Source organism: Lynx rufus, unplaced genomic scaffold, assembly GCF_022079265.1.
Source record: "Lynx rufus isolate CCGP_SWC_20201006 ecotype Redwood Valley unplaced genomic scaffold, mLynRuf1.p SCAF_4, whole genome shotgun sequence".
Taxonomy (NCBI): domain Eukaryota; kingdom Metazoa; phylum Chordata; class Mammalia; order Carnivora; family Felidae; genus Lynx; species Lynx rufus.
Window position 1 is genome coordinate 92,734,614 of NW_025814856.1, and position 8,719 is coordinate 92,743,332.

An 8,719-nucleotide genomic window follows, 5' to 3' on the forward strand; every position below is an offset into this window, starting at 1 on the left:
GGACATTTTGGAATGTACATACTACTTGATCAGCCTTACCCCTGTCTTTTGGTCTTTGTTCCACAGTTGAGTATGTTCAGTGCTTACCTGTCAGCTGTTATGCTGGACCTTCTGCCGTCCACTTGCTTGGATCCTTCTCTAGTACCTTCTTCAGGAAGAGCCTTTACATCTCTTTATCTGTGGCCTTTACTTTTGAAGAACAATTTAACTAGATGTAAATCCTTAGTTCCTTATTTTCTTTCATTGAGTATCTTCAAGACATTGTGCCAGTGTTTTCTACCACAAAATATTGCTGCTTGGAAAATGGGTGGCAGTCTGATTTTCATTGTTCATGACTACCTAAAGAATTTTTTCCTTATATTTGAAATTCAATAATTTTACTAAGATATGTCCAATAAAATATATCATTTATAGGTTAATATAGCATTTTTCCTTTTTATTTAAAAATATTATTTTGAGAGAGAGAGAGACAGAGACAGAGACAGAGACAGAGCATGAGTGGGGAGGGGCAGAGAGAGAGAGGGGGACACAGAATCTGAAGCAGGCTCCAGGCTCTGAGCTGTCAGCACTGAACGTGACACACCGCTTGAACCCACTAACCGCAAGATCATGACCTGATCACGCAGCATTTCTCCTTGATATATATATAGATCCAACACTTTTTAATTCAGGAAACCTTTTTTTTCTTTTTCTTTTTCTTTTTTTTTCAGAAAACTTCTCAAGTTATGGTTTTAAATGTTTTATTTGTCCCATTTCTTAGATGTTATCTTACAGTTCTCCAAATACATTTGTATTAGCTCTCTTTTATTTTCTGGCTATCTAATACTTTTGTTGCAGGATTTTTACCACAATACCCAGGATTCGTTGTCTCAAGAGGTGGACACAAAATGAGCAGCAGGCAAAAGTTTATTAGAATATAAAATTAGGGGCGCCTGGGTGGCTCAGTCGGTTGAGCGTCCAACTTAGGCTCAGGTCATGATCTCGCGGTCTGTGAGTTCGAGCCCCACGTTGGGCTCTGTGCTGACAGCTCAGAGCCTGGAGCCTGCTTCTGATTCTGTGTCTCCCTCTCTCTCTCCCCCTCCCCCGCTCATGCTCTGTCTCTCTCTCTGTGAAAAATAAACATTAAAAAAAAATTAAAGAAAAAAAAGAATGTAAGATTAAAAAGGAAGAATAGTAGGAGAGCTCTCTTTACAGAGAGGGAACCCTGACAATAGGCAAGGGTCCTTGTTTTATAAGGTTCTGGTCGCCCCCTCCCCCACCCCTCTCTTTCCCCTCATTCCTTCTCAGGTTTTATCTTTATTGGCTGGATAACTGTAGGTGCTGGGTTGTCCATTTCTGATTAGCTCGTTTCCATTGTATGAGGGGTGGTCTGTGGCCACACCAGTTCCTTGTGGGTCATAGGTTTTATGGTCTACTTATTTTTAGTCAGATCTTTTGTCAAATTCCTGAAGGAAACCTGAAGGGGAGTCACCTGAAAGTGTTTGCTGTGGTCAGACACTCCCAGCATTGTTCTAAAATATGTCTTTCCCCACCCAGCGCCCTTAGGTCCTAATCCTTTCCCTCTCTTCCTATTTTATCCTATTTTTTCTGTCATATTTTCTCCTAAATCTTAAAAACAACAACAGTAACATGAACAACAACAACTTTGCGTTCCTTCCTTCACTTTTCCCTCTCTATGCATTCATGGCATCTATTTGTGGGTTCTTTTTTTTTTTTTTTTTTTTTTTTTTAGTGTTTATTTTTGAGAGAGAAAGTACAAGCAGGAGAGGGACAGAGAGAGAGGGAGACACAGAGTCTGAAGCAGGCTCCAGGCTCTGAGTTATCAGCATAGAGCTCGATGTGGGGCTTAAACCCACGAGCTGTGAGATCATGACCTGAGCTGAAGCTGGACGCTTAACCCACTGAGCCACCCAGGTGCCCCTGTGTGTTCTTTTTAATTTAGTTTTTATTTCTCACTTTTTGCTCTTCTCTCCCATTTCTTTTTTGACATCCATCAGTTTTCATTTTCTGTCCTTCTGTAACTTTTGATGCATAACTCCTGGGTATAAGGAATGCTACAATTCTTAATTTTCTAAATCAGAACAACTCTTTGGAGCTACCACTCAACTAGCCAGATTCAATTTGAGGAACTCTTTGTGTCTTATGCTCTTTTACTTTTTGATCAAAGCAGGAGCCAGGGATTGCTTGTGGCTAGAAGATGGGGTGGGGTCTGGTCCTGTCCACACAGCCGTTGGCATCTGTGTTCTGGCTCCTCTGGCTATGTGCTACTGCTGTTGAGAGTTGGCTTGATTTAGGCTCTTCGCTTTGAGTGTCCTTAGAGATAACTCTTAGAGCACTTCACTACATCGTGTGAAGATTCTTACTAAAACCTTTGTGTCTTACTAAGACTCCGTAAGGCGGCTGTCGTCACTTGGATGCTTCATTCCACAACCCTCATTCCCCTGGCCACCTCAGTCTCTGGGTAGAGGAGAGGCTAAACCCATACTTTTTCACTCACATTTGGCCATTTCAACTTCTGCTGCCCAAGCTACTGCTCTCTGAGACCATCGGTTTCAAAATTTTCGGTGAAACAGAAATACATGTTTTTCTTTTGTGTGTTTTGAAGGATATTTTGTATCTTTAAATCTTTAGGAACACATATTACCTTCTGTTTTACAGGTATGGGGTTCGAACTTGGGAAGTAGATACCACTTCTTTTTTTTTTTTTTTTTTTCTTTTCAATATATGAAGTTTATTGTCAAATTGGTTTCCATACAACACCCGGTGCTCATCCCAAAAGGTGCCCTCCTCAATACCCATCACCCATCCTCCCCTCCCTCCCACCCCCCATCAACCCTCAGTTTGTTCTCAGTTTTTAAGAGTCTCTTATGCTTTGGCTCTCTCCCACTCTAACCTCTTTTTTTTTTCTCCTTCCCCTCCCCCATGGGTTTCTGTTAAGTTTCTCAGGATCCACATAAGTTACCACTTCTAGTAGCACTGTCCCGACACACTGTTAATGCACATCTTTGCTTATTTATGCCCGTCTTGTCTTAGTATTCAAGTCAGTGAAGCTAATTGCTAAAGGGTGTATTTCAACAAAAGACGCAATAAGTGTGAAGGTTTTTTTAGATATATTATAATAAAAAATAATTTATTTTTTTTTGTGACTTTTCGGCCACCAGTACTTGTCAGGTCCTCCAAGAAGCAGACAGCAAGGTAGAACAAGAGATACATTGGAGGAAATGCCATGATGGATAAGGCGGAAGGGAGCCTTCATACCGCAGTGCAGGTCTTATACCTGTGAGAGAGGGAAGTGAGGGAACGATGGGGTAGGAAGGGATTCAGATCCTGGTGCAGGTGTGAAAAACTCCTGGCGGGGCAATGGGAAATACTCAAACAAAATGTGCCCGTTAGAGAATCTTGCGTGAAGCGGTCGGTAATTGCTTGGTTCCAGTCCGCCTGTCACGCACAGTTTGTTGGCCAGGAGCAGCCCAGGTTCAATGTGGAGCGTGGATTGAGTGAATGAGGTGCTGCATTCCTGTCAATCAGTAGGTTCTCTTGAAGGGCCATGGGAGTGGGTCATCTCTATGGCTGCCGCTGATGTCTACCTGATACATTTAGCCAGTTTTAAAAACGACTTTTAACGTAAATTTTTTTCCATATTAAAGCAGTTTGACAAAGTCTTCTTCCCATATGGGGCAAAGATTCCAACAGAGATCAATAATCTACAACTTTTGTTGCTGTATATTCCTAAAATGTCTAAGAATCTAAATATTATTTTAATTAGAGAATGTGAAAGAAGTTAAAATATCATTTTTCATTATTTACCATTCCAATAATTGTAGGCAATCTAAATACACCATTAGATAGTGCTGTTATTTTAGTCTTATTTTTTATTTTCCCAAATGTGAGGTACTCCTCACTGACTGAAAAGTCCAAAATTGGTGACTGGATGTACCTGTTTCTGATCAGTCTGTCCTTTTGACCATTTTGATTTTGATCTCCAGCCAATTTGTTTTCAACTGAATCATCTTCCAAAAGGACCAGAAAAACTCCTAGCCTGGGAATCAGTTCATCTGTGGTCTAATTCTGCTTTGTTACGATGTAGCTGTGTGACCTTGCAGAAATTACTTCACCCCCTTGGACTTCAGTTTCCACATCTGGGAAATGAGTTTATTAGATTAGATAATCTCTAGGCTTCATCTAGCCTATGAAATATTGCACTTGAAGATGGAGGTTATGGATAAAATATTTTCTAGATTTGTTATCAAAAACTAAAATAAAGACACGGAAGCTATATTTAGGAAATGTGTGGACAGCACACATGTTGGAAAATGCAATTAATATTTAAAATAATCTTTCAGGCCTGAGGGATAGGTTATTTTCTACAAAATAAACTTTAATAATGATAGGGTGGATTGTTTGTCTGTTTTTTCTTTAATAAGCCTTTTATTTTAGAACAGTTTTAGATTTACAGATTTATGGTGAAGATAGTACAGAGTGCTTATTTGTTTTTGCCTTACACTTAAGTCTAAAAATATCTGTGGCAATCAGTGTTGGTTGGGGTGGTGGTGGAAGGGGATGAGATGGGGCTACTGGGGCCGAGTGTGGAATGAATTTAGGTATATTATGTCATGCAGTCCTGATATTATGTGACTTTCAAAAACGCCACAACAACCACCTAATGCACCTAATACCTACATTAATAGAGACCTACATTAATGATCCAGAATAAGGGAAGCACCAATCATATTGTCCTGTAACCTGGCTAAACGTCACCTAGAGTTCTATTTTTGGTTCAGGCAACTGTGTTAGGAAAGGAACACTGAAATGTTTGCACAAGGTCTAAAGAAGAGAGAGTGGAGTAATGAAAGATTTTTAAATTATTATATAAGAGGAAATACTGACACTGCTCGAGAGGTTTAGCCTAAACAAGAGAAGACTTAGCAGAAACATGCAATGAATTATTTTTTAAATTACATATATTTTAAAAAACTAGGTAAACTGCTCATATAATTAAAAAATCAAAACAATAGAAAAGGTATCAATGCATCTACTTCTGTTTCTACTCTGTTTCCCCATCCTGTTTAGGTATGATTTTTTTATTCATTTCTTTTGAATCCTTCCACAGTGTTTCCTCAGGCAATTACAAGCAAATACACATATACAAAAGGAATCAAACTATGCATGTTATTTTGCACTTTGAATTTTTTTACTTAGTAATATATTTTGGAGATCTTTCCATATATGTATAAAGAAGGTGCCTCATTAAAAAAAATTATTTATTTATTTTAGAGAGAGTGAGAAAGCTAGCAGAGGAGGAACAGAGAGAGAGAGAGAGAGAGGGAGAGAGAGAGAGAGACAGAGAGAGAGAGAGAGAGGAGAATCCCAAGAAGGCTCTGCACTGTCAGTACAGAGCCTGACACGGGACTTGATCTAATGAACTGTGAGATCATGACCTAAGCTGAAATCATGAGTCTGACACTCACCCAACTGAGCCACCCAGGGAGCCTCATTTGTTTTAAATAGTTGTATAGAATTCCATCTGTGAAAGCACCACAGGTAACATAACCAGTTCCAAAGATCATTGCTTGAGTTCTTGCCCAGTTTCTGTTTGTATGATGTTGCCATTCATGAAAAAACAAGAAAAATGAGCAGCAATGCCTATTTTTTCACCTCAAAATCTTGCAGAGATATTTATAGGATAAATTCTTGGGAGTGGGGCCTCTGGGCCCAAACTTAACTATGCATTTTTAGTATCCAAAGATACTGCCTTATTGCTATCTATAAGGGTGGTCCCAGTTTGCACATTCAAGAGCAATGTATGCAAATACGTGTCTTCACAGCCTCACCCACACAGAGTGTGCTCAAACTTTTGGATTTTTGCCCACCTATTAGGTGAGAAATGGCATCTTAATGTAGTTTCAGTTTTCATGCATCTCTTTATGAATGTAGGTGAATATCCTTTCATATGTTGGAGATACTTTTTCCCATGTAAACTCTCTGTTCATACCCTTTGCACAGTTTTGTACTGGAATATGTAGTGGTTGTTATTTCTATACCTCATCCTTTTGGCATTCACCTCTGCAAACTGAAAGCTGCTTGTATGAACACCTGTAATGCTTTGCCTGCAGGCTTTTTTCCGGCCACGTTGGCAAATGGGGTGAGAGTATATAGCAAAAGTCAGGAGAGCCAAAAGTTAATGCCCTAGAAGCTTCTTTTATCCAATAACAAACAGATTTGGTGCATAAAACCTCCATCTTCCCTTCCCCTCAATAGGGATAAATCTCAGGTACATTTAACACTGTCTTCCAGAGTTTCCCAGGGGAGTTGGGCCCACAATGGAAACCAGCTTGAAAATTCACACTTTATTACTTCTCTGCTCTACTTTCTTACTCTATTCCTATACTTAATGATTTCATTTCCAAAGTAAACTGTGTGTAATGGAATCCTTGCCTCAGTGTCGGCTTCTGGAGGAACCCAAGCCTAACCATGTTGTTAGTCCTATCTTTGAGTGCTATTCTAAGTGTGGTCTGCAGATGGCGCCGGTTTGTGGCCTGGTTGTTAGCCATCTGATAAATTCAGAATTTGAGCTTAAAACTTTAGAAATTTTTATAGCAATATGATGTTGCCACAACATGTAAGCATGTGATTTTGTGTACACACACACACACACACACACACACACACACAGAGTCTGTGGTAAACTGGCAGAAAACAAAAACAAAAAATCTGGCCTTTACCTCAGATAGTTGGAGAGGCCCTAACTTTAAATGATGGTCCTAAGAACAATGGGTGGAAGTACAACTAGAAAAATTTTGGTTATGGGCACCTGGGTGGCTCAGTCAGTTAAGCCTCCGACTTCAGCTCAGGGTGTATGATCTCAGGGTCGGTGAGTTTGAGCCCCACATTGGGCTCTGTGCTGACAGGTTGGAGCCTGGAGCCAGCTTCAGATTCTGGCAGAACTCTTCCATTTCAATAGATTCTCCCACTCTGTCTGAATGGAATTTGAGCAGTCACTCTGTCATTCTTTTTCTTTGTTTTAAAATTTTTTAAGGAGTCTTTACTCTTTCTGTATGTTTTGTATTTTATTTGCTTTCTCTAGTTGTTTCATTTTCTTCTGTTTCTAACAAGAGACAGGGTTAGTAAAAATGGAACTAATATGCTGATTGTGTTCCTGAAAACCTGTTGACTGTCTAAAAATTATAGGGGAGGGGCGCCTCTATGGCTCACTTGGTGAAGCATCCGACTTCGGCTCAGGCCATGATCTCACGGTTCACTGGTTCTAGCCTCACATTGGGCTCTGTGCTGATAGTGCAGAGCCTGGAGCCTGCTTCATGTTCTGTGTCTTTCTCTCTGCCCCTCCCCTGCTTGTGTTCTCTCTCTCTCTCTCTCTCTGTCTCTCAAAAATAAATAAATAAACATAAAAATTATGGGGGAAAGTTTAGTTCTAGTTGATCCTGTTCTGAAAGTCTTTGGTGTATTGTGAGTTTCATCCAGTGACTGTTCGTAATTTACAGAACTGGGAAACTGGCAACTAGGTAATGGTACGGAATCTTTTTTTTTTGTTTTTTTTTTTTAAGCACTGAAGTTTCTCAACTGGCATTAAAATACTAAGTGAACAATGTTAAGAGATTTCCTAGGTGAGTCACTGGACCTCAAGAACAAATAAGTTCATTCACTGCATAAAGCACTGAGGTGAAACCAGAGAGAAAGAACACATTTGAGTTTGAGCTTCCGGAGTAGAGCTCAGCTGTTCTTGGCTACTCTCCTGAGTCCTCAGGTCAGGGGTTTTGCCTGCCTCCAGGTGAACCAAGCTCTCTCTCTGAGGCTTATGCTAGCTTGTCATCAGACTGGAGTGGGAAGATTTTCATGGCACTTGCAACAAAGTTGAACTCAGTGTTGAAACTGCCATGGCAGTCACTACAATTTCATAGGGTGTACTAAAATCAACACTAGGCAAATGTGGAGTGTTGAAGATGGGCAATCAGGGATATTGAAAGTACTAATGAGCCCCCTCTTTAAATAATATTTCGAAAAAGAGTTGTCAGTGGTTCAGTCCATCCAGCCTAATATATGCATTTGAAGGAATGTTTTGGAGGATGGCATGAGTGTCCTCCATTATACTGTGGTGTTAAAAGGGAGTGGCCTTGGAGGCACATTGCCTCCAGTTCGAATTCCAGCTCTGCCTCCTATCAGGCAAGGCACTCAATATTTTTAAGCCTCATTTTTTGCTTCTGAGAATTGGGGATAATATGAGTACTTCCGAGAATTGGCATGAGGATTAAGTAAGATAATGCATGTGAAGTGTTTAGCATAGGCTTTGCTCATAGAATTAGGCAACAAGCATTATTAAAAGCCTTACAAGATTCCCTTGTGACCGGAAACATCATGGATGCTTCTCTTTTGGGCTAGGGCAGGGGTTCACTGTCCTGCTCAGCCACAGTCCCCTTTTCTCTAACCCCCAATCCTTTCCCTTTCATCCTTATTCCTGCTCCTTCTCACTGTAGTCTTCTTCTTATTTCCTCTTATCTATGAGTTCAGGGGCTGTCAGAGGGAATTGCAATGTGTGCAGCTACAGATTTGTTGTGTCTGAGGGAGGGGGTGAGTTCAGGGGCCTCCCAGGTTGCCATCTTGGCCCGGAACTTTCAGGGCTTTGGCTTGAGCTTGAGGAAAGGCAGTGCATAGAAGAGTAATGAAAACTCTCTTTTCCTAAATTCTACTGAACAAATCTTTAGAC